The following is a 27,056-nucleotide window of genomic DNA, read 5'->3' as shown; positions in this document are numbered from 1 at the left end:
ATTACTCCTAAATATTCATCTTAATATTGGAAGAACAAAGTCTCCGTAGAGTGTTTATACAAGAGATTAATTTTAATAAGAATGTTTCAGACCGACACAAAGGATTTTAGAAACCAAGATATTTTTGGTGGAAGAAGGCCCAGCTTTATAAAACTGTTTGAATAAGAATTCCCAGCTTCACCCTTGCTGATGCTGAACAAAGAACGCTTTTACGTTTTCAGTCAGGACACTTTAAAAAAATTAAGAAATCCAAACCAAACATTGTATGAAGTTTGTTCTATAGATCTTTGTACTTGTTCTTTAAAAAGACAGTCCTACGGTTGTTTCCCTTTGATCCAGCTCTGCTTAGATTTATGACCTGTCATGTGCATCACATTTGAAATTTTCAATTAAAGACTCCCATTAAATATTTTCTATAAACACAAATCATAATGTATGTGTATACCTTACAAACATAGGTGAAGAGAAAATTGCATACACATTTAAAGACATCAGACCTGCATTTCAGAACTTGTGTAAATGCTTAGGAGTTTTTCGAGTTGGGGGCAGCTGAATTACCGGTATTTTCTTTGACACAGTGGGCATCCATCATACGGCGCAGAGATTTCTTAGGCATCACCTCTGGATCAACATATAATAGCATTAAAGAAACAACTGATAATATACCTGTTATTTGTCCTTTAAGAATTATTTATATATGTTATGCTGAGCATGAATTATGCATACAAATAAATTTTGAGTATTCCTTATTTTTAGAAAAAACACAGACAAATATGGACTGGCTTAATATTAGAAGAGCAAATTCTAATAATTTTCTTAACAATAATTTTTGTACTTATTTTAAAGTCACCACTCAAAGAATTGTAACATGGACCACTAGCCTGAAAGAAATCTTCCATTGGCCACACAGGTAAAGGCCAGAGACGCTATAATTTGTCTGGTTTGGGTGGAATTTTAGGAGATGCATATAAATATATTACTTATCTATAAAAGCAGCCTAGTTCAGCTCCTTTCCAGTGAATTCTTTGTTCGCTGTGCGGCACCTACTCAGTCTATTAGTTCAGACTCTTGAGGGCAGGGATTTTGGTGCTTTTGATTAGACTAATCTTCGGGAAGTTTGCAGTTACTACATAACCAAACGGATTCTCCTTTTGCTCACATATAACTCTAGATCTGTCAAATTCAGTAGAGTGACTCCTGGATTATAATCCTGTGCAGATGGAAGGAGAATCAATACACACATGTACACAGATGTGTATACATACATATGTCTAAGCTGAGGATTGCTCTACTCCTTCTCTTTTTGTGGGGTTTGGGTCTCAGACTATTCTTTCTTATTTTTATTGCAATAGGAATTACTGTTTTTTCTCCTCTGTAATCATCTCTTCTTTCACTGTATAGCTGAGGAAATATGATGGGATTAGTTTAATGAGGAGGGTTATGTGGGTTATATATACTTCTGTGGAAGCCTGAACACTGGTTAAACACTGTTAGAGACTGAGAGCCACAGGATGGAGCCTTTCTAATTCTCTCTTCATTTGAGCATCATGGTATACACACTAGGATACATTTCTGTGAACAGAAAGTATAGCCCTTTGAGTCTAAAACTTGAGGGGGAATGGTGGCAGGAAACCTCAGCAAATCTAGCTTTTGATTTAATTTATAATAATCATCCTCTCTTATAATCACAATTACAGCAGCCACATACAGAACACTTAGCATCGAACTCTAATTAAATACCAGCCAAATTTGCACTTCATTTTCGGTGCCTGTATTTAGCACCTGGTTCATGCACTTGTGATTTCTCTAACTTTTAAATCTCCTTTTAAAGTATAACAGACAGGTCCTAAACAAGCCTTGCACATTATATTATGAGCTACAATCCGGAAAAACCAGTTCCGCGCTCTTGAGGATTAGCAAGTTTTTCGTATTTCACGCTAAAGCCTGGTGTCGTGAGGAGTGTTTCTCCAAACACATCTGAAATAGCTCCGGATGTTCCTCTTTGAAAAACTGGTATGTTAAGGAAAAAATAATTAAACCCCATTATTATACCGGGCCCATTACCTCAAGTTGCATCAAGAGCAGGAATACCGCATTACACCGAAGAACCACCTACAGCCTCGATACCCTTGCAGGGTTCAGCTTGTAAAGAAACCGCGGCACTATCATGAAAGTAGTTTATCATCTGCCATGGAGAAACTGAAGCTGAAGGATGTGGGGAAAGGGAGTGGATATGCCTGATATCCCCTGCACTAGGGTGGCTGAGTTCGTACTCAAACCTGCTCTGCTACTGCCAAAGTCATTTGATCCAATTACTCAGAGTTCTTCTGGGACACCATTGAAACGTGGGCGCTTCCTCTTGCCCTAAGGTAGTTTCTGAACTTGTTGACATTTAGGATGAGGCAGCCTTGTGTATAGGTACAGGCTTTTCCTGTGAGAGAGGCTGAAGGAGAAATCAGTGTTCAAGACCAAAGTCCATAGAGTTCAATTAAAGTAGATAGACAGTCATTTTATACATAAAATTTGTACCACTCTAGATATACTCCTATGCGTCTTTAAATTACTAATTGAAATCTTAGAGCACAGGTCCACATTCAAAAGACACGTAATTGATTTTGAGGGATGACTTGAATAAAAAAAGAACAACATTTTCCCACATCCTTTCAGAAAGGTCTAAGGATTTTTTTCAACTCCAAACTCCACTTTGCATAAATAATAACATAATAATTAAGCTTTAGCAAGCACAAATGTAAGTAAAATGGATTTAACTAAATAAGGTTTTTATTTCAGAGGTTTAGAATTGCCTCATAGGATAACCCATAGGTTAACTGCTGCTTGTAACATTTCTACAAGCAAGTTTTAGTGTGCTTTAGGAAATTACAATTTTACAATCACATACTTGCCGATCCAGACAATAAGGCACATCTGAGGTTGTTCTGAGCTACTGCTGCTTTTTTTTAAATCACAGATTTTATTTTTAATAATCTAACTGGTGATTTGCAGTAAACTACTGCAAGATATAATGGGGTTGAAGGGCAAAGCCAGTAGCAGGGCCTTTCCTTTGGGATCACAGTATCATGATTCAAATATCATCTGGGGAGTCTTTTTTTTTTTTTTTTTTTTTTTTAATCCAGGAGTTTGTAGGTAGTTGATTAACCCAGAAGCATGGCTACTTTGTGTTGGCAAACTGGCATAAAACAGCTGCAGTGGCCAAGATCTCAACCAAGATATTGAGAGTTACTGCTTTGTGGAATTAGGCGGAATTGAGTACAGTTTTAAACATTTCCATTATTAGAATGGAAAGTTCTCCCTTTGAGTTCTGATATTGCCTGATACATTTGTAAAGTACCTTTCAGTTAAGTTGACTGAAGCAACTGTATGGGCTAACTCTCCTTCACCGGCCTCTGGCCTTGTTTCACTTTCACATCCTTGTTTCTTTGATCTATGCCATACAGGAATCAGCTCAGCCATTTGAAGTTCTCACAGGGTGTGTCTACACATGAAATTAATTTGACACAAACTCCAGTGCAGTTTGTGGCGGAGTTCATTACTCCTGGGTGCAGTGTTTACATGTTCACCTGGGACCACAGCACATTGAACTAGAGTGGTGGGGTTAGCCTTCCAGCCTGGGGATGCTGTTGCATTGCTCCAGATGCTGTGGAGGGGCTGGCTGGGGTACAAGGGTGCTACAGTGTGGGGCTAGCTGGCAGACAGTCCTATACTGTAGCACCCTCATGCACCAGCCAGCCCCTGTCAGTCTACATACACATGCGGTACAGCAGGGTAATTAACTCCACCGCAGAATAGTACTTGAGTTGGGCAGCACTATCCTACAGCAGAGTTGATTAGTTTACTCCAGCCTAACAGCACTGCTTGCATGGATGGTGACACTTTACTGCAGAGCTAATGAGTCGACTTCTCAGTAAACGGCTCCTGTAGATACATCCACAGAGAAGCAGCAGCAGGCTGTTCACTGCATTTCCTCTGTATCCTTAGTGACCCTGTTAAGCCCTAACACTGTGTCCAGCTGCTGTCCAGCTGTCTTCCTGGCTCCTGCCTCTGACCTTTGACTTCTGACCAGTGGACTGGGCTACTTTTCCTGGATCCTGAGACCATTGTGCTTTTTGCTAAACATGAGGCTGTCTATTGTATAGAATTCTTAAGAGCCAATATGGATGTCATCGATAAACTGGGCTAGCATCATTTCTGTAAAAATATGCATAAACCCTTGAGGGTAAGAGTCTCACCTCTGAAGTAAAACCAGTATACCTGTTGGATGTAAGATCACAACTTTAAGGGTGCATGTCTCTTAAACATTTCAGCTGGAGCAAAGTAACTCAAACAGATGTTTCAGTTCAGGCCTAATTAGTTACCCACTCAATTGCATCCAAACATTTTCCTCTTTGCTTCTAAAAGTTGATCTTCCAGGCCTACTGAAGCACAACTCATGAAGTCGATTGTCTTTAGAAGTCTTCCAGCCTGTTGTAATTGTTCTTCTTTTTTTGGTCCTGCTTTCTGAGAGGGAAACAAGGCCATCTTAGAGATAGATAGCTATTAGGTCTTTGGCAGTGAGATGAGAATATACCTGTATTTGTTTTCTCACCCATTCTAGTTAAATTTATAATAGACTGACTTAAGTTACACCCAGCCAGCTCTCACTAGCTATATTTCCTAGAGGGGTGTTTTCACCCTTGCCTGGGGAATTCAGTCTTGTAATGAATCAAAAATGAATGAAGTATAATACTAAAGACAGAAGTTAATATTGCATAACTTTCTGTGGAACTCAACTGATGAAGTTTGAGGGTGGGTGAAACTAAAACCCCACTGCTGTCTTGCTGGAGAGACAACCTCTGTATTTCCTAGCACTGATGCATATTCTCCTGTCCTAATAGCTGGTGTATGTTTAAATAAATGGTACTTATATGTGCTTATTCTTCTAGCTTAGTTTGGCTTTAGGAGAGATTGTATTAGTTGTGCCCTATTTAATAAATACCCTGCATAACTTACTGAATTGGCCTGTGAATTTTGTGCCACTGGATTCATAAAGGAGCCACAAAGGATTCATGAGAAGCATCGCTTCTCGGCCTCTTGAAGGCTCACATCAAGTGTAGATCTGCTAATTTTCACTTTTATAGTTTGAAAAGTAGAATTTTTTCCTATCAGTCCTGATTAGGGTGAAAGGCCAGTTCTTGTGAATGTCAAATGACTGACCTTGTTGAGCTGCTGTCTTGGCTTGATGGGTAGAGTCCTGTAGATCAGAAAGCAGAGGTGAGGCCACATCTGGAGTATTGTATTCATTTTTGGGCCCCCCACTATAGAAAGGATGTGGACCCCACTATAGAAAGGATGTGGACAAATTGGAGAGAGTCCAGCAGAAAGCAACGAAAATAGTTTGGGGGCCGGGGCGCATGATTTCTGAGAAGCAGCTGAGGGAACTGGGCTCATTTGTTCCAGACAAGAGAAAACTGAGAAGGGGTTGAATAGCAGCCCATGCGGTACAGCAGTCAACATTTGTTATTGAGTTGGGCAATATTCACATTGCTCAGACTAGGACAGAAAATCACTAGCAGTTTCTTCTTTTCCCCAGTTTCAGCCCAAGACTGTGTCTGTCTACGTGTAGGATGACCATGCTGCTGAAGACAACATGGAAAGAACAAAAGTTGGCATTTGAAGATGCTTGCACCGTGTCACAAATGTATTTTCTCAGCAAATACAGGCAAGTATTAAATAAATTCCATGTCAGATACAAGTGAGGCAAGTTCCCCAGCCTAAGCACTAAACCAAGCCTAACCTTGGTGTTTATTTATCAAGGCAAAAGGATATTCTAATTTAAACAATAGTTTAGTAAGGTCCTTCCTCGTGTAACTCTTGTCTGACTACTGTTAAAAGTTCAATCGCTTTTCAAAGGTATTTATCTTCTCCTGGGGATACTGTTGAGCCCAGGTTTCACAGGGGAGTCTGAACCTCACCTTCAATGGGCTTGGCAAAGGGTCAGAAAGGAGTGGCAAAAGTCAGAAGTTAGCCAGAGTGACCAGCAGACCTGGCTAGCAATACTGGCTTGTATACCCACCCTGGTTTTTACCTGGGATATAAGATGACAATAGGATTAAAGATGAAACAGGAATTTATTAATACCAGCAGAGAGATAAGTAACAATAATGATGGATAATTAGCTCAACCTAAAGTGGGTAACAACAATCAATGCAAATTTGGATCAGACAAGAACCACAGCAATCAATATGTGACCAAATCACCAAGCCAGCAGATCACTAGTTCCAGCAGGACCACGCACAGGAGTGCCTCTCCTCACCACGGAGAATCTCCTCTTCTCCTCGCCGTGGAGCAGCCAACCTAATGGGCTCTCGTCCTCACTACAGAGAGGCAGCCTCAAGCAAGCCTGTGGATCTGTGGACATGCCACACACGCATCCATTTGCTCTCATACAAACATACATTCAGTCCTGGAGTGATCCCACACACTCACACAAGACCCACTCAGGTCTGGAGCAACCCAGCACACTCACATAGACCTCCCAGGCACACTTCAGCAGGTGCCAAAGTGCTGTACCTAGGCACCAGTGCTGTACCTAGACTCCTGGTGGCCCTGGGCAAATTTTTAGTATCGGGTCCCCCTTTGCCAGAAATAATGATTTTTTTTGTTGCAAAAGTCTTTATCATATCTGTGATATCAATGACTTTAAATGGTTCGTTCTCAATTGATAACATTGCCAGTCCCGTATATGTGCAATATTAAAAATTCTTTTTTTGCAATTGTAATTATTTTCCTCTCATTTTTGGGCCCCCTTTTTGGCCCTGGGCAGCCACCTGTGTTCGCCCATGCCTGTGTCTGGGTCTGAAAGAAACATAGGCAAAGCAACAAATAATGAACAAGTGAAAATTGCAGCTTCCTTTGGCATGAACTGCTAACTTGCCAGATTTGAAGTGTCTGCTGAATTTAGAAGGATCAGATCATGGATGTAGGGGGAGAAACAGCAATAAGCTTGTGTTTACGTGCACTTTTCAGAAATGAAATGAAATAAACAGATGTGTAGGGGGCAGAGGAAGAGAGAAGTAAAGATTTTCAATAACAAACCTTCACAATAACAATGATTTACAACTGAAGCAAAATCTTGGTTTTAAATTGGGTTAATAGTTTGTATCCATGCAAAGATAAGCTTGGTTTTAATAATATCCTCCCTTGAAAAAAGCTAAGACAGAGAACCAGCAGCAGAGATAGTTGCAACAGAGCAGATGCTTTACATAAAGTGACACTTGTCCTCTCACTGGAGAGGACTCAAACAAGAAAGTAAGTGAAATCCTGAATGTGGCTCAGGGAGCACTCATGGTCCATTAGAGTGAGTCTGAGCAAAGTAAACCAATTCTATATTCATTGCTACAATTTAAACTAAGGAGCAAGTCTGAAAAACACAGCATTTTTTGCTGCAGGTGACACTGTGTTCATTTAGTCTCAGTGGTGGATAGTGTTTCCTTATAAGGTAGCTTCTGCTGAAAGGAAGAGACCTAGATGTGTGTTTTAAAAGTTGAGATTACATGAAAATGATATAAAGTGATAATAATTTACTCAGCATTGCTTAAAAGCAGACTTAGAGTTTTTGCTTTTGTATAAATGCACAGAGTGCCCAAGGCACAGATTTTTATAATTTGACTGATGTGCTGACTGTTCCAAAAACCAAGTTAACTAAAAGGGAAGATTTAAGGGGCATCATGCTCTTTTAAATAGTTTCAAATTATTGAAAACATTGAGTGTCTTAAAGCAATCATAAGTCATGCAGGGCTTGGCTGCAGGCTGTAGGGGAAAGTGAAGCTTCTCAAGAGGTGAGCTGCTTTTCCTCGGGTGGGATTAAAATTCAAATCTGTCAGATCACAGAAGTCCTAGCTTCAACATTTCAGACTGAACAAAATGCATACATAGTTGTAGGACATTTTAACCAGTTATTGTAAAAACTCTTTGAGTGACCATGTATGGTGTCAATCCATAACAAGGAATGCATCTCAAATGAAACACAAGCATACGTGGTAGTTAAGGTCAAAGGTCCTTTTGAGTCTAGCAGCACCCAGGATAAGTGTGTTAAATCACACCAGTTTCTGTAGCCTGTGGCACCGAAGTGACTCCTATAGCCAGCATCCGGTCTGACCCCCTTTGACTGCTAGACTGAATGACCAGGTAACCATTTACAGCTGCATCAATTTGGGGTGGCCTTTGGTGTAAATCCAAAGCAGGGCTTGAACTCACACCTCTGGAGCCATCACCAGCACCTTCACAACTCTGTTAACATGACCCATGTATGTCACTACCAGATTAACTGGTAGGTACAGTACTATTAAATCATAAGACTGATTTTCTTTCCACTTAAGGCATATCTACCCTTCAGACAGCAGTACAGGGTAGAAATACTGCAGGTAGCTTGGGTCCTGAGAACTGTCGCGCTCAACCTTGAAGCACATCCTTTGCACTTCATATGTGATTTGTGATGATCATCATATTTATGGAATCATTTATGCATCTCTTGATTAGGGCTATATGAAAAAAGCTTCATTTCAGCTCAATTTTTTAAACTTTTTGAACATTTACATTTCTGGTCTTTTTCCACATGCAATATTCAATCAAACTAAATTTCAAAATGAAAAGAAATATAAATGTTTTATTTTAGTATCAATAAAAATCTCACTTTTCAACCCAGACCTCTTGCCAGGTTCAAGCCAACTTCACAAGTGGGTTTAATCATCTGAAAACTATATTCTTCAGCAAATGTATATATGTATGTATGTGTACATGTACATGTGTATGTATACACACACACACACACACACACACACACACACACACACACTAGCTGAAACCTGCAAAACATTTGCAATTAATTTTTTACTGCAAAAGTATTTCTTTAAACACCGGATTTTAAGTTACCCTTTGACCAAATACTTCAATGGAATCAAAACTTCTCACCAAAGGCTACACAAAGCTGTCCATGTTTGAAATGCCAGCTTAGGAATATAAACACATATTTTGTCATAAGTCTGACCTTGTGACTTGTTTAAAGTCATAGAATAAGAGGGCCTTTGTACATGTGACTAAAGGCCTTTGTACACATGGGGGAATTGCCCCTTTTAGTGGTTTAATTGCCCCTTTTAATAATTTAATTGAGTAACAGTGTACACATTTGGCAGCACATTATGATCAGATTTAGTAACAGTGTACATTTCTGCAGCATATTTCGGAGAGGTGGGCAGGCTCCATCCAGGGCAAGGGGAGGATCAGGCCCTTCACCGGTTTTTTTCTTCCAGCGGGGGCCCCAGTGCTTCATTCTAGCTCCGACTTGCCTGCATCCCTGATTTTATATCAATGGTTTATGAGAGCTGAGGCAAACAGAAATCTTTCTACAAGGTTTGCGATGAAAAATCTGTTTGAAATGCCTCAGGATCTATTCACCCTTGTTGAACTCCCTACTCTGGACTTCATTGCTTAAACACATGTGTCTTTTCCCATTGTGGCTGATGAGAGTTAGCCATTTCAAGCGGACGTGGTCCTTTTATAGGCTTCCAATCCCCCGTGTCTAATGCCTACATTAGCTAGCTTCAGCTCCCCTGTTTAGTGTTCATTTTCTAAGCCTAAGGTTGGTAACTGGTTCTTCTCATGGTAGTGCCATCTCTCCACTTGAAACAAAAATGATCAAAGTTATAACCTCTCTGTTACTATCCCTGCATTACAACTCCTTGGGAGTTCGTAGCAACATGGAGGTAGAAAGAACACAGTGATAGAACAAACCAGCTTTGCAGTCAAAAGGGAGTTGGTATTTTGATTTAGCTTGTCAGGTGGAAATGAGTGTTTTAAGCTGATGAGCACCAAAGTAATTTCATTTTAATAAATGAAGAAGGAGAAGGAGAAGACCAAATTTTAATAATCCTTTTAGGAATATGACTCCAACTATTTAGTTATATAATGTTCTTGCCATGCCTCAGGGACAATTAAAGACGAGCAAAACAATTACAATCTAGTATTTATTATTCAAGAGCAAATATAAGCGCACTTCAATTATGATCTTGTTTGTACCTCACTGTGGAGAGCTCTTAATAAATTATGCTCTTAAGACTGGGACTACCTCTTCTCTGCATGTGTAAAGATCAAGTGTGTTTTATTCAAACTTAGTAACGAGTTTTGTTTTCACGTTATCACAGAAAACTAAGAGTTGATAAAGGAAGGAATTTCATTCAAGTGTAGGTGAATCTTGTTTCATTCATTCATTACAGATAACCTAAAACATTTTTTTATAAATGGTCAATATGTGTAATTTTATCTAAGTCCTGTGAGAACAAAGCATTTAAGTTTAGTTACTTAAAAGAAGTTTTTAAAAGGACATGTCCTCAGATATGCAAAGATATGCGAGAATCTTAAACTCATTTGAATATCCTGTTTCAATCTGTTTGCAAAGATTATTGTGTGTGTGTCTTCTTTGGCAACAGACAGTCTTTAGGTGTTTAACAGGAATAGCTTTCGCTATAAGTTACAATAGTATTTCAATATCCCATTGAAATCATTATAAGGACAATGTCAGTTTAATTCCTTGGAAGTGCTTTGGCAAACTTAGCTGTCTCACCATCACTACTGAAGTTGTGGTGATGTCATTATGCTTCTAAATCAGTGCTCTGTAGAAAGAAGTTTGTTTCCTCTTCATATTGTACAGTGGCATCTTTGTTCTTTGTCTCATTGCTGTTTGCTGGCTTGAAAGACATGAGACCGTTGAGACCAGAGTGCCTTTGGAGTTGACAAGTGTGAGCAGCGTGCACTGCTTGCTTCATTCAGGAACTTTATGCTGTCTCTCCTACCTAGTTGAACTGGGCATGCAAGGCACACCTCTTTTAGGGTTTAGCTGAATCCCAGTATTTACTGTTACAACCTTTTTATTGGCTCAGCGCATTCACGGATAGCCGTAGTAGCGTCTACTGTGCAGTAGGATTATGAATATGTACTCTGATGTGCAACAGGTAGCAAGTCTTTTTCTTGCAGGGGGAAACCTCAGAACAAAGATTTAGAGCTTGAACTACTATATACAGTCCTTTTCCTGCTGTTTGCACTTTAGTTTTATTAGGTTTTAACAGAAGCTGGAAGTTCTGTTTCAAATAAGTTCAAGTATGCTTACTTTTTATTAAAATGTCACTTGGCACTAAAACAGTTATATATACATACACACACACACATAGATATATGTACACACACACACATATATGTGTGTGTGTACATATATAAGTATATGTGTATATATATGTACATACAGACACACATATATACATACATGTATGTATATAAACATATATATGTATGTATAAAATGGCCCTACCCCTTTCATTGCAGCAGTGGGGGGAGGGCAGAGAGGGCCTGACACAGGCTGCTCCAGCCCAGCTAGGCAGACCCCAGCTTGGGTCCTACTGGTGGGATAGGGGACAGAGTGGGGAATGCTGCCTGGCCTAGCCACACACCCTGGCTAACTAACTGTCCCCAATTAAAATAAACGTTGTGTATTTAAAACAACTATTTAATTTAATAAATCAGTGAAAATGTTACAACTCCTTTCTGAATTTCTCGTAAAGCATCTTATTACAGTGTTTGTATAAATTGGCATTTTAATACAAAGTTATGGCAAATACAGATCCCCAAAGGTCTCACAGCATTTCTAAGCTTTTAGGAAAAAAATCTGAAGATTTACACAAAACAATTCCCAAGTGTATAAAAGGTGCAAAAATCACTTAACCTATTTATGTAACAAAATCGGTGTTTAATAAGAACCATTCCCATAATTTGTTCTGCATGTTTTAAATTGAAGTGTTTGGTTAGAAAGTGAGTAGGCTGAAGGGAAAGACAAAAAGGAAGCTCTTGTCTCCACTTTCCAAAGCATTGGAAAACCAGGTTGCAAGGCACCATTACCTTCGTGGAGATCCAATCAAAAAAATTGCTTTACAACGAATTGTTGTGCCCCTTGATAAGATGCTCCTGTTGGGTGTTTGCCTTTGTATTCTTAAGAACAGTTTAGTTAAATCTCCAGGAGCTTTGCCTATAGTACACACTTAAAACACCTATTAAACACTCTTCTAAAAATCATAATAATATTCAAAGATTTCTGCTGCTACATAAAATAATTATTATCCATAGACTATTACAACAAACTAGAAGTTATAAAACTATATACCAGAGTCTATAATTCAATCTGGAGGTGGCAAATACAGATTTTTAGGGAAGAGGGAAATACGTTTCTTTTACCTTCTTGTGTCTGTCACTCATTAGGAGACAGCAGAGATTTCCTAGCGGTTTCTTTAGTGAACCTGAATAATTTATTGAATTAAGTAGTTAAAACCAAAGATAAAACTATTTAAGCCCTATTTAAAAACTACTTATAAATACTTCTTCAAATTTAATAAAGGTGCAGCTGAGTTTGTAACTATGTAAATTAGAATCATTAAAATAATTCTATTATTTATCTATGCTTGCCTCAATGTCAACCTTAATACCATATGCAATAGAGACAAGGAGTTTGGAATAGCTAACTGAATTCTAAAGATGTACACCAACCGATCCCTCATATTTTTTACACTTACTTTTTCCCTCTGTTGCTAAATAGGTATTTATCAGCTACTGATACCCCTCTGTCAGTTCTTAAGTATTTGTACAGGCAGTACACACCACGATAAGCTAGGATACTTAAAACGTGTAATTATTATGCTTTAAGTGAGCTGAAGAGAATCTAATGCCAAGCTATGTAAAAAGACACAGCTTGGCTAGTTTCTTCCAAAAGGTTCATCATCTAAGCTGGTTATCACAGCATTTTTGCTGATCAGTAAACAATTTGTGTAATTTGTGTCATTGAGATGATTTGCAATTAAAAACTTATTAGCAAAGTGCAATGATAACAAGAGGGATAAAATGCCAAGTTGTGGAATTGCTTAATTATATGAAATAGTTCTATCAAACCAAAGGCTCCAAGGAACATATTTTTCCCTCTCTAATGAACAATCAGTTCTCATTGAATTCTAATTAGCTTCAATAATGTTGATCTCACTCAAATATTAGTGGCAGAAAATACAAACTGAATATTTCCATTAAACAGCTGCCTTCAGATACAGACGTGCTCCGTAATCTGGAGACCGGGTTCCAGATCAGTTCCGTTCCACGCATGCCAAGAAGATAGCAGATTATCCTCACAGGACAAGTCTACCTGAAATGCTGTGAAGACACAGAGGACCATACATTGATTTAGTAGAAAACATGGTTACATCTGGAGTATCGCAATTCAGGCAAGCTAAGTTTTAAAGCCTATTTGCTGTAGACATCGGGCTGGAAATCTAACAAGAGAAGGCTTGTCAGAATTTTTTTTCTTTGATCTAGACTGGAAATGTTTCAAGAATAGCCTCTTCTCAGCACTTTTGGGTTGTTTTTTTTTTTTGCTGAGACCAGGGAGTACAGAGGCATGGCAAAGCGAAAAGAAAATCCTTACAACTTCCATCCTTGAGCCTGAAACAGTGTTCTGTTCTCATCGTATACAAGCCAGTAACTCCTCCTCCTTTACAGATCCCACTTCTGGATTAGGACTAGCATCGACTATGCCTAATTATATCTCTGGCGAGTCCCCGTCTTGACTATATTGAACATAGCCTTTGGCTCTCATTGGCTTTCAAGCCAGCTGGCTCTGGCCAGTGTCCAGACACTGTCTCTAGTTTTGGCATCTTGGACACGATTCCTGGCTGGCAGCTCTTCCTCGGGATATGGAGACACTACAATGCAATTGCCCTAGGACACGGGACTAATGCTGACCTTCCCAAATCACATCTGCAGTTACTTATGCATGTACCACTCCCCTGGGCACTCAGATGTAGAGTTTAACACTTTAGTGATCACATCAGGGTAAAATAAGGAATACGGCTTTGTAAAAGAACTCGGCAGATGCAAACACTTTTCTCTTAGACAAATACAGGAAAGTTACAGATCTAAGCACAGCAGCACATCCCTGCAAGCAGTTTTCCTTGCTCAGAATCCCCCCACACCCGAAAGGCTGTGGATCTTGGTCTGTATCTTTGGAGAAAGGCAGAGTCCTTCTTGCTTACTTACTCTAGTTGAATCTTTTTTCCCTGGAGACGATGTGATTCTTGCATGTAGAATCACTCTTGCTTATAGATACAGGTTATGGACACGAACCTTCTTTTCCATTGATGCATATTCTAGCTCAAATTGGCTCTCAACACAGGGTACAAAGGATATTCCCATGGAAAATGGGTGGTATAATAAAAAATGAACTGGAATTCATATGATATTCTCAAAACAGAGCCCTCACTCCCTCCTCCCCCATAGGACTAGGACATTTATTTAGCGCTATAGATTTTGAAGTGAGGATAATTTGTAACTGTGAAAGGCAAAACCAACTAGAGGTTGAAGGTACTCATTGCAGATGTGTAGGATGTATTTGCAAACTGACTACATTTAACGTGTGAATATTGTAGATTTTGGCTTGCATCTAAACATCCCAATTGTGTAAAAGTGAATAATTTTATTTTGAAATTCAGACTATATTAATAAGTTTTTCTTAAATAATTCCAATTTTAAAAGAACGTGGGGAAAATAGGCCATTCTCCGCCCCCCCCCGTGTCTTAGGTGAAAAGACCTTTGTTTAGTTGAATTTCACATGGAAAAAAGTGAAATATTGTGTCAAACCAAAACAGCGTAAATGTGTGTGGTTAAGAGGGAAAAGGTAACTCCTTTCACACTTTAGTGGGATGGTCAAGGAAATATTCTCACACTTGGAGATAATTAAAGGAAACAAAACCAGGTCCTGCTTTTTGAATATAAGTCATTTCAGCCACAGAAAAGCATGAGCAGTTTTCTCTTACTTCAACCAGTCCAACAGGAACAATACTTCCTCTCAGTCACCTTTCTTCCACTTCTCCCTGCCAGCTTCTGACTTTTCTAGTATGCCGAAGAATTAACCCTTTATGCGCCGAGCCAGACTTTACATGTCTTTACAGTGAAGGCAAGCAAAACAAAATATAATCTAAATTAAATATCAAATAGCCTCTTTGTGAATTGAGCTCTTAACATTAATAGTTTTCTCTCTGGCGACTTAATATAATTCAGGGTTACATTAATGGAGTTGAGAGAGCTGGAATTCCTATAAATAGAACATGTTAAGACTTTACAGTGAGATGGAAAATAAATTCCTTGTGTTTAATGTCAAACAATTGGACATGGGTACTACAGAATACAGACTTTGTTCTCTCCCATGTCAAAGTGGCCCCATCGCCCTAACTAAAATATCTAACTGTAGACTATCTTTGGTTACATGTATAAACTAATGAGATCTGACTTAACCCAATTCTCCCAGCCACTTTCTTCAGGTTTCACACAAGTGGAAGCAAACCTTAAAGGCACACTATTTAAAAAGGATGCCTCAGTGCAGACAAGGCACTGGAAGAGTGCTTATAGAGTTAAGCATCAGCATCTACTTTTTCTTTTTGAGACTATAAGTAATATGAATCATCCTATGCTGCCATTATCATTGTACCATGAACTATGTGTAAGACCAGTGTTGGTTCCAGCCAGATCTTGCTTTATTAAGATGAATTTGTTGTACATTCCAGCATCTATAATCATTCTTTAAGTCTCTCTCCCCAAACCTTGCACAATAATCTTTTCTGTTCCAATACACTTTTTTTTTCTCCTTCCACCATGCAAAGCAGGAATGTGAGAATAGAAGGGCCCAGTCCTTACTTAGGCTAAACTCCCGGAGTGTGTCTCCAGGAGCATGCATGTGCAGGGGGTACAGGTTTGCTGCAGGACAAACAGCAGTGGCACAAAGTGGTGCCGTTGCTATTTGTCCCTGGGCACGCCCCTGCACGCGTACTCTGGCATGTGGCAGTGACCTGGGTGGGGTAAGGCAGGCTGGGGCTGGAATTTGTGCTGGCCCCATTGGCCTTACCTGGTGTCGTCCCAGGGCAGCCCTGGCGCCGAGCCAGCCACTTGGAACCTGGCTGGCAGCCAGGGCATGGCTCTGACTGGCCAGGTGCCTTTCCTGGTGGCACATGCTGCTGCCACGTGAATTGCACTTTTTTTAGCAGTGGTATTTTTTGACACTAGAATTTCCTGGTGTCAAAACCCCCCTGCTACGCTGCAAATCAGCAGTACAGCAAACGGGTACTGCAAGTACGTGCTTGTGGGCATGCCCCCCTACTGTCTTCAAGTGGGTGCCAAGTAGTTGTGTGCATTTCCTGCCTTATATCATGGCTTTGGTTGATAGCTAAATGTCCATTTTGGGTGAAAGGTGGCTCATTTAGATTAAGAACATAAGAACTGCCATCTTGCCCAGTAACCTGTCACACAGGGGCAGAGGGTGGGTGCGGAAAGGGCGAGGTGAACTGGGTGTGACCAGGGTTTTTTTATTTTCCAGTGTTGCTCTCTCACTTGCAGCCTCTAGCGTTTAAGGAAGTTCTAATTCAAAGGCTGTATCCCTAACTCCCATGCTTAATAGTGACTAATGCCCCTTTCCTCCAAGAATTTGTCCAATACCTTTTTGAATCTGGCTAAACTGTGTCAGCTTCCACAATATCTGGTGGCAATGAGTTCCACCCTTCCAGACTTGTAAGTTCTTTGGGGAAGGGATGGTCGCTAACTGTTCACATGGTCCCTAGCTGAATGGGGTCCCAGTCTTTGTTGCTTCTAGGGGCTATTATTATATAAACAAATATTAGCAGTTACTAGTATGTGCCTGGATAATAAAAGCATGTCCAGGGTATCAACCATATAAATAAGGTAACGGTCAGTCTGGCTGTAATAGGCTGATAGGACAAATGGTCTCTTCATCTGATTCTTCTTCCCATTTGTCTTTTAAGCTCTGATTTATGCCCATAGTTACAGCCAAAGGGTGAGAGATACTTAAATGAAAATGCCTGGACAAAATGGTACCTGGATCGATATTTGTCTCTCTAGTCCCAGGTTCTCCATGCAGAGTTAATTGACCAGCTGTTGCCAGCTGTGGCGGGGACGGCAATGATAAATATTTCCTTTTCTAGAAATGTTATCTCTGAGCCTCTGTAATAAGGTACTAGGATTTCCCCAAGCTACATTTCAAATGCCTGAATTGTTTTCTTTGCCCAGAAACATCTTCAAAGAATGCCCCCGAATAATGAACTCCCCTGCTTGAGTTTTCTTCTACTCCCACACCCTCACCACTAAAGGACTGTTGCTGCCCAGAGTCCATCCTGGAAAGGTCCACCAGCCACTCGATGCCAGTCTTTGTTTCTCTTTGTAGGCAGACCCACAACCTTCTTCCCTGTTCTGTTATTGGGGACAAAGGAACTCTCATATTCTTGTCTGCTTTCACAACATAAATTATTGCCAATCTCAGCACTGTTATCAGTCCATTGGAATGACTCAGAATGCCTTGCTGCTTAAAGAAGACTATGATAAAGTCAGTAACTCACCCTAAAGGGGCCAGTGTACTGTTACAAGCAGTCCCTGCCTGACCTTGAATGAGTTTGCAAGGTCCAAAGCATAGTGGGAAGTACTGCAGCAGACAGGCGAGATGCAGAGAGCCTGTACAGACAGGTTAGAGGGCGATGGCTGAGCACTGTGATATGGAGCTCTTTCCTGGCTCTGAACTGGTCGCCTAGGAAGAGTGGGATGATCATGCACTGCAGCGAGGTGTAAGGTATGGTCATCCTCCATTCTGGCAGGCTGCCTTCTGGCTTGGAGGGGGCAGAACAGACTGAGTGGCTGAAGTTAACAGCAGGCTCTCACTGCTGAGTGAGATGAGGTTTAAATAAATGTGGTTGTTAAATACAAATAATGCTAACCGTGAGAGTGGCCAAGTACTGGAACAGGTTACCTAGGGAGATTGTGCTGGGAGTTGGTGCGTACATGTTAGAAGAAACATTTATCTGCTATGGTTGAGACAGCAGTATTCTTGCCCTCAGCAAGTGTTGGATTAGAAGAGCTTCTGAGGGCCCCTCCAGTCCTATTCTTTTATGATTTGATAACATCTTTCAGTCTTAACAAGAATATTCACTAAGAGGTGAGCTGTTCCAAGACTCAACACAGGAAGAGACAGCCGCTCACCCACCTCAGTTTTGCCTTGCTGTGAATCTGCCCTAGTTACGCTTGCTGGTTGGAAGAGGAATGCATATTTTCCAATCTTACCTACAGCTGATTTTACCGGCAAGCAATGTGTTGAAAGTTTTGCTTGTGGGACCAGGATTTCACTTCATTTCTGGGGCCACAGAGTACCTATACTTGGATACCTAAAAGCATGGAGACAAGGGTCCACCTCTTTGCAACACATACCCAACGGGTTGTTATTGTATCACACGTACATCTCAGGAAACAAAGTTCCTTGGCCATCTACAAAAAAAATAAAAGACATCGGAGCCAGGAGGGAGGAGTAGTACAAGTCTCCTTCTAATGGTTCAACTGATGCATCTCTGCATGACTTGGAGAGAGCCTGTAGTGCACAAGCAATTGTGGTGCCTTATTTAGTGCTTTTGCTACATACGTGGGCAGGCAGGTATTCTGCCCCGTTACCATTCTCACTGCCACCTGCCCCGTTTCAAACTGGAATTTTGTCCACTCGCTTTGTCTCCATTTACACGAGTGATCAACGTTCAACGAACAAACAAACAAAACCACGACAGAACCAAAAGACAATCTTTCTTTCACGTTTCCTTTCCTTTTAAAATAAAACCAACAGGCATTCTTCTGCTGAGATCACGTAATCGTTACCCAGCTGAGGATGGGGAGGGATTTACATCCCACCTGTGCCATTTGAGCCCCTTTTGGCAGGTTTGCTTTCTTCCTGCTGCCCCAGGGTACCTTTTACAGCTTTCTGTGATTGTTCATTTACTCTTTCAGACTCTGGATCCAAACTGTTTCTCCTGCTCCGGTGATTCAATCACTTGTGCAATTTTCTTTCTTTGTGGGCACAAGGCTTTATTCTGCAGCTCGTAAATTAATATCCTGTAGCACCTAACCCGCCTACATCTTCTGAAGCCCAGTCGCTTTCCTGATTAGCTTGACTTATCCGATACACAGTATATCTCCCTGTTGAAATCTTGTCCCTGATGCATTTCCCTTAAGCAGGGAAATCACTTTCTCTTTTCTGCTGGAATAAGGCCCAGCTGCCTTTGCCATTATTGTGCTCTAGGGATCTTTTATGGTGACAGTAGCACATTAGAGAAAAATCAAAGATGGATCATTTTCACTGGATCCTAACTTTTTATCCTTTTGGGACCATGGACTTCTTTATCACCTTCTCATTTCCTTGGTGTTAGTCTATTCAGTACTTCAAGCGCAGGGAATGGTACTTCCTCTCTCCGAATGCAGTATGGAAGGTCTTCACAGTGTGTTTCCGAGATATATTGGTGACTCATTTCAGAGCTGTTATCACAGTTTGAAGACCAGTGCAGGAGTTTCTGCCTCGTGAATGGGAGAGTCTTGCCCATATTGGAAGCAAGAAACCAGTACGAGTAGTTACAGAAGATTTGAGTAAAGTGCAGAAAAGCTTAAAAATATGTATGGAAAGATGAAAATCAGGAAGCGAGCTCACTAACTGGAAATATCAGTTTGCAATGTTCCATTTATGTTATCAGGAATACTTAAAATATGAATATTGTATGGCATTACTAAATTTTACAGATGCAAACTCTTCATATAGGGCTGGTGCTTTCAGTCAGTGCTCCTGATAGTGATTTCATGGTCACAGCTGCTGCATAGGACTCCACCAGCATATCACAAAAACCGGTGAGATTTATTAACAGAACCAACCTGAGAGTCTAACTTAGTCCTTCCAAGTGTAACGGCATCTAACACTGAATCAAATCAATCATATTTTGTTTCAGAGGCTGAACTGAAGTCAACTTAACTGCAATCTGTAGAGAAACTTTATGAGCTGAGAAGAAGGATGGTTCAAGGGCTGGAAGTTGAGCTTCGGACATCTCAAACTTACATCATGTCCACATATGAACTTATCAGGCCCAGTAGGGAGAACTCGACTGCCAGCCCTTCCTTAATAACCAGGCTACAGAGGCATAATCACTTGTGCACACTCTCCTCTAGCCACCAGTATCCTGAATTAGTTTTGTATAATTACACGGTTTCAACCTGAAGGGTGGAGAATGCCCCGGTGGCTGGGCATTGACCTGAGAGGTGAAGATGTAGATTTGAACGCCCTCAAGCAGAAGAGAGAATTAAACCCACTAGATGAAACCCACTTTCTGGACAAATGTGCTAACTACTAGATTATTATAGAAATGGTACAACTGACCGATCCGATCCTCCTCGCCTCCTGATGCATAAAGGAAATTGGTGGCCATTTTGTAGGGGGCATATTCCCAGTGGTATGCATTAGGTGTCCTGCAAGAACTGCACCAAAACTATCAGGGAACTGAGGCGGAGCAACGTCTTTTCTTGATCCCGATGGAGTTTAGTCATGATGTATGTGCCAAACTGTTGAGGCACTTCTAGATGATCCCAGAAATAGGACTTTCAGACATCTAGGGAGCTCTAAGGTCGTAAGCTGTGCTGTCTACAGAGTTGTGCTGTCTGTATAAGTTGCGCTGTCCTCTGACAGCTGAGCAGGGGTTGTTAGAATCTCCATTTTAGACTTACATGCAGAAATCCTGCCTAATTGCTTTATTGCCTCTGGTCCTTTATCACTTTGGGCCAGTTATTTTTTTAAAAAAAAGCATTTAGGATCCTAACTCCAATTGGCTTCAGGTACCTAAATACCTGAGTGGCTTTGTACATCAGTTCTCCAACTTTAAAATGGGGATAGTATTTCTATATCTCACAGGGGTTGTGAGAATTCTCATATCCTGTGACAAAGAGGACTTTGTGTGTGCCTGTAATAGATGGCTAGATTGATTTACAGATCTAGAGGAAAATTGTTTTCCAGCTGATTGCCTATTTCTTTTGCAGAGGTATTTCAGTGAACCCCAGGTAGAGAAAAGTGTGTCAAACTAGCTTTCTCACCACATTTTAGAGTTACTTTTCCTACCAAAGACAATCCCAAACTTTTGTTGTTTGCTTTTGCTCCTGCTTCCTTTCCCATTCCTTTCCTTCAAGGCATAGCTAGGTGAACTGAGATACCAGAAGGGCGGAGAACATTATACAGCCTTAATAAGATAGAAATGAAAGACACTTCCTTTTATCACACACACACACACACACACACACACACACACACACACACACACACACTAACATTAAGGGAAGGTAAAAATCACATAAGGAGAGAAAAAATTAAAAAAAGATAATGAAAAACTTTTCAGTGGCTGAGTTGGATTCATTCCAAAAATTTTACAATCTAAAAAGAGAGGAATGGCAACATTAATAGAGGCTTTTTGTTGAGAGCCTCTGCAATCCAGCAGCAGGGAATGCATGGCTACAGGCTGAGGTTTTAAGCCCAGAAGTGCCATTGTACATGTGACATCATTCAGATCAAATTAATCCCCCTTCACCACATCTCATTACTTCTCCTTTCCCACCCCTAAACTATTTCCAGATTCACTTATTTCTGTACTTTCCACTAACTTATTCCTCACCGAGCTGACTCCATTTTTTAAGTTGGAAGCTGATAGCCCAAGATCCAGAGCACTATCACTGATCTCAAGAGCTAAACAAATATTAAATAATATTTCTTCACTTTCCTTTTTTATCTAAAGTACAGAAGATTCCTGGGTTTAAACAGTGCCCAGTGAACTCTTATCTGTACATTGCTGTTTTCTGCTTGTCAGCTTAGGTGGGGGAAGAAAAGGACCGGTCTGTATTTCTATCCGTAGTTACACATGAGAGATGAGGTAGAGAGGAAGCAGCAATAATTCTTTTCTGGGTAGATCCCCAGCTACTGTAGCTTGTCATTGAGTCCCATGTTGATCTTACACTTTACACCAGCTAAGAAGCCAAGGAGTCATGTCTTACTTTTTTGCAAGGGCAATGGTAAGAAGGCTTTAAAACAAATACTAGTCATACATTTTAATCTTTTGGTTCTATTTAACCATGAAAATCAAAACCATAGACTGCCCTAGTTCATATGACTCTAAAATAGAAACATTTTCACAACACATTTTCTATTGTTCAGTATCTGAAACCAAGCCATATTAGCAAGATATCTTTGCATATGCATGCATGTGAACACAGATGTGCACTGCAATTAATTTTCACTGAAAGTGACACTACCGTTCTCTCTTTCACAGTCACGTGTTTCATTCCCAAATAACACGCATATTGCCATAGTAAAGTGTTTGTGTGGGTAAAATTTAAAATTGGTCATCGTTGCTTTTTTCTTTTTACTTTTTAATCTGAAACGAGATACAAATGCTCTGCTGTAGGCATGAAAAATGGCTGTGTCCATTTCTATTTATGGAGCCTTTGCCAGAACATCTTCCAGAGATAATTCTTATTCAGTCAACTGGAATAGCTGAGTGGAGGTTCACACATGTAGTTAATTTTCAGAGAAACATGGAGTTAAGTGAGTGCTACAAAATTATCAGCCCTGCATTTCAAATACATATCAAATAGCTCTGTAAGGATGGATCATACCATGTATAAAAGTGAGTGAATGAACTGAAATAACTTTTATTGGCTATTCAGACTAAGGAGGAAAACATGAGGCAGAGAACAAAAGTAGGAAGTGAAAGAGTCTGCCTGGTAGGGTCTGAATGAATACCGCTCAAATGGTTTAGAACGATGGGTCGCCATGGGCCAGATGAGAGGCATTGGACTGGTCTTTGGGCCAGATTGGGCCCCGTGTGCCAGGATCAGGTCCCGCATAGCCCTGTGCGCCACAGTTGGGGCTTTGGTGCCCTGTGCTGTCCCTGCCAAGCCCTATGTCCCAGTATAGGGCTCTGCACACCCTCACCTCCCTGCATACTAAATCTAGTGCACAGGGCCATGCTTTCCAGCCTGTAGGGAGCTTACATTGCAGATAGCACAGCTCCAGGGGCTGAGCACTTTTGGTTTAGAACGGTCTATCCGACTCTCTAACATGCACATTACTAGTGAAATGAGCAGTGATATAGCTGGGTGCTCTGCAAAGACCACTTGGGTTTATTATTCCAAATATCAGCAGTTTTTTTCTTGGTTTTTTTGCTTTGTTTTGTTTTTAATGCTCCAAAAAACTACACGCAAACACTGACTTCTGTTCAAATCAATAATTATTCAGATCTACTGACTGGGAAGGTTAATACATATTATAGAGCAGCGGTTTCTGTCATGTACAATTCTTGTGAAGCAGCAGTAGAGTAATTCTTCACCGTTAGTATTAGCACTAGGTGATTACCGCAAACTGTAAAATATTCATGAATATGTGTTCGAGTGCAACCTGCAAATTTTCTTCAGAGCTATCACTGACCCTTTTTATTTGCTTTCTGTAAAGATTTGTTTGAGCTAATTTCTGTTCCCCCCAAAAATCAGGGCAAAAAAAGAAAATATTACAAATATTCACGCAACATGAACATAGACATGCATGCTGGACATGCTTCTAGGTCACCTTGAAAGCACTTCTTAGATTTAGGAGTCATCTAATCAATAACACAAAAACAATTCCTCCTGGCTTTGGTTACAACCACGTGGTGAGAAGAGAGGATATGTGAGAAAATAGTTACGGGAAGTAATCCAGAGGATGAGACACTCTCATGTCAAAACCACTAATTAAGTAATGAAGAAACCTGTAAAATTCGAAGTGTGCCGGCAGATATTATAGATCCAGAAAAGGGCTCACTTCATCACTAAACTGTTTGTTGCTCAAGTCTCATTACCAGAAAAAAATGCTACCCTAAATCTATGGACATCTTAAATCTACTCTAGCCTCTTGTAAAATTCAGGCCAGAGAGAATTTCACCCAGTTACTCCTGAGCTCAGTTACTGTAACCGCTGATGCCATGCATAATCACACAAATAATGTGTAAATTCTCAGGAATTTATGTTTCCAGAGACTGTAATTCTATCTGTGATCTTTAGTGTAAAGTGCACCATTTGAAGACTAAAGCCTTGTTCATTCAAATATTTTAATCTGAACAAGGATGAAATAAAAACTGTACCAAAATATGTGCTAATCAGTTGACCAGCCTTCTACCTCTCCATAACAATAATATTTCTGCAAAACAAGGCAGCATGCTGGAGACCTGGCTTTTGCTAACATTGGCATTAAGTGCTCCTCTGTAAAGAGCTATTTACTTGGTTCCATTATTACCGGACAAGGTTATTCCCTGTAACAACATGTCATCTCATCAGGAATGAGAAAAGAAAAACGTAGCAGCAGTTAAATGTTCTTTCCAACAAGAAGACATTGGGTGCATCTACATGTACTATTAATTCATAGTAGGTGTACTGTGCAGTAAGATACTGCACAATAAGCCTTCCCTGGGAGCACGTTTACACCTGCAGATGTCCTCCCAACAGGATACAGGGCTGCTCCCACCCTGCTCTGCCCCTCTGCAGCAGCAGGGGGAGCTCCAGACTCCCCTGGGTGCTAGCCCAAAGGGTGACAAGGGGCCCGGGGCCGGAGAGCTCTGTTGGCTGCAACAGCAGGTGTCTCATGGCCCTGTGCACATAGGGAGGGGACCTGATACGCAGGGGGCTGGGAGACAACTGCCCCTGCAGTGGGCAGAGCTCTCCTGGCCCTGTGCCCATTGGGACACACAGCTGCCAGCAAGCCCCCTGCTAGGCAGGGCTTTGCTGCCCAGCAGAGTTTTGCTGGAAGCTGTCCTTGGTGTGGGGCAGCTGTCAGCGAGTCTCCCGCTGGGTGAGAAGGCTTATCGGGAGCTGTCCTGCTTGGCACGGAGTTGGCTGCTTCAGAGAGTGGGTGAGGCTGGCAACCTGGCCCCTGCCCGCCCTCTGGAGCAGCTCTGTGCAATGCAGAGCAGAACTGGCTGCTCTGGGGAGTGGGCAGGGACTGGGAACCCAACCCCCACTTGCCCCACAGTGCCACTAGCTCTGCACTGGGAGTTAGGAGCTGGGACAGAGAGCTCCCCAGTCCTGGCACTGATTGGCTCCAGGTGGAGCCAGGAGCTGAGCACCACCAGGACTGGGGACAGAGAGCTCTCTGTCCCTTGTGGTCTCGTTTCCTAGGCTGACTGGGAGCAAATCTGTTCCCAGTCAGTATCTACACGAGTGTAGCAACTACTGCACAGTTAATCTAGTACCTGTATTTACAGGTACTAGCTAACTGCACACTAGCCTAATTTACTGCATAGTAAATGCTCTGCACATGTAGATTAGTCGACTGCACAGTAACGCATCTAATGTAGACACACCAATTGAGAAGTAGCTGCCAGTCACAAAATGGCCTCTTTAGGTCTTCAACCGTCTTTTCTGATCAAATGTCAAGGCCCAGCAGCACCAGAAAGGCATGAGGAAAACATGGGAGGCAACTTAAAATGACTGAGCCTGGTAGGGAGCAGACACATAAACACTGTAGCAAGAAACCTTTCTGTCTACCCGCCGCCCCTCAAATGTGAAGCTCCTCCATATGGCAAAAGCCCCTTTTGCAGTATTTGTCCCCTTTTGGGGATGCTTTCTCTTTTCTACCTTTCTTTCTTCCTCTCTCTTTTTCTTTTATTATATTATGATTTTTATATAAGGTGTACATGTAGTGAAAATACAGCTTGTAGATGCTGTTACAAATGTACTTTAAGTTTAAAAGTTGTACCATGTAACAACGTTAGCAAGGGCAGGAATCTCTGAATGGAGCGGGTCCCTAAATTAATCATGGTTGATTGTGTAACACAGTAGCTAGTCTGGATAAACAAGTTAACAAACGACAATTAAAACTACAGACCAAGAAGAGGAAAGAATCTATACAGAGCCAGGAACTCCCTGAAACTTTACCGTTAAAGGTGCGGAAGCCCCGTTTTGAACTAATCAATGCTGGAAACAGACCTTTGGGGCTGAAATACCCCCGATCAACCATTTCCAGAGCTCTATTCATCACGGCAGTGAATCAGTCAAAATTCATCAATGGACTCCTGAGACTGCACGTACCTGTGGATGTGACCCCTGGGGCTGAGAGCTGCCATCCAGCAGCTACCAAGAGGGACGTCCCTAGAGGTCAATGATCCCTGGATTGGGTAAGCCTGAGACTTGGGCAATCACCAAAGTCTGCCAGAGAGGGATAAAAGCCAGTGAAGAATGACCCCCAATGGCGCCCTCTTTGACCTGACCAGCACCCTGCCTGTCCAGCCAGAAGGACCAGCTGGTGACCCCCATCTGAAGCAACACTGTACTGAAAGAAGCCTCGACTGGCCATTGACGGCAGAGTCCAGCGCTTGGGGATAGGTATATCTTGACACCGGTGCTTAGTGTTCACAGCTAGCTACTGTGAGTGTGTGCGTATACATGTATGTGTGTATGTTTGAGGGGATCAGCACCAAGTTTTATGGTCTGACTTTTGCATCTGTGCAATAAACTAGAATGTTATGATGATCCTGTGAGTTGGCCAACAGAATGACTAATTAGGATTTGCCTTCTTCCAGGAGGGGTTGTTCTCAGTAAAGTGCAGGAGGCAAGGAGTCCCAGACCACAGGGCCTACTTTTGCAATTACTCCTTGTGTGTGTCATTGTGTAGCAGGAGGGAGGTTTTGTGTGTGTTCCTGCAAAAACAGATTTGTATCTGGCCCATATTTTGGTTGCATTGGGAAACTACCAATAGATATTTTTTAAGTGGCTGCATGGCTCTGTCCTTCAAGTTTTCAATCCTAAGTGCTATTAGTGAAAGGAAACAGGCAGTATAACTAAAATGAAGCTGTTCAAGATAGGAACTTATATTGTTTGGAAAATAAAACTACCTATCACTACTGCACATAGAAAGTGCTTTGATTTTCATTAATCATTAATTAAACTTGTTCTGCTTTTATGGATAAACAGATCGATTAAAAAATGATTTATGCATGGTCTTTAGAGTTCCCCCACATGTAAAACATGACAGTGAAAAACTAGCTTAATCTCCTTTAGAGTAGCTAGTAACGACTCATCACACATAATATAGGCACATATTTCCCAAGCATATAGCT

At 41.1% G+C, this 27,056-nt stretch overlaps 1 long non-coding RNA gene across 1 annotated transcript; it reads left to right on the top strand.

Annotated features, from left to right (window-relative positions):
• Window positions 1–3,335: 3,335 nt before the first annotated feature.
• On the top strand, window positions 3,336–23,647 carry LOC109310287. Its single transcript, XR_002101182.1, has 4 exons — window positions 3,336–3,345; window positions 8,400–8,405; window positions 9,006–9,104; window positions 23,631–23,647. It is a non-coding gene; the product is annotated as an uncharacterized LOC109310287 (long non-coding RNA).
• The last annotated feature ends 3,409 nt before the right edge of the window (window positions 23,648–27,056 follow it).

This window comes from Crocodylus porosus, unplaced genomic scaffold, assembly GCF_001723895.1.
Source record: "Crocodylus porosus isolate Cpor-Errol unplaced genomic scaffold, CroPor_comp1, whole genome shotgun sequence".
NCBI classification, from domain to species: Eukaryota; Metazoa; Chordata; order Crocodylia; family Crocodylidae; genus Crocodylus; species Crocodylus porosus.
This window is presented reverse-complemented; position numbering and strand designations above follow the sequence as displayed.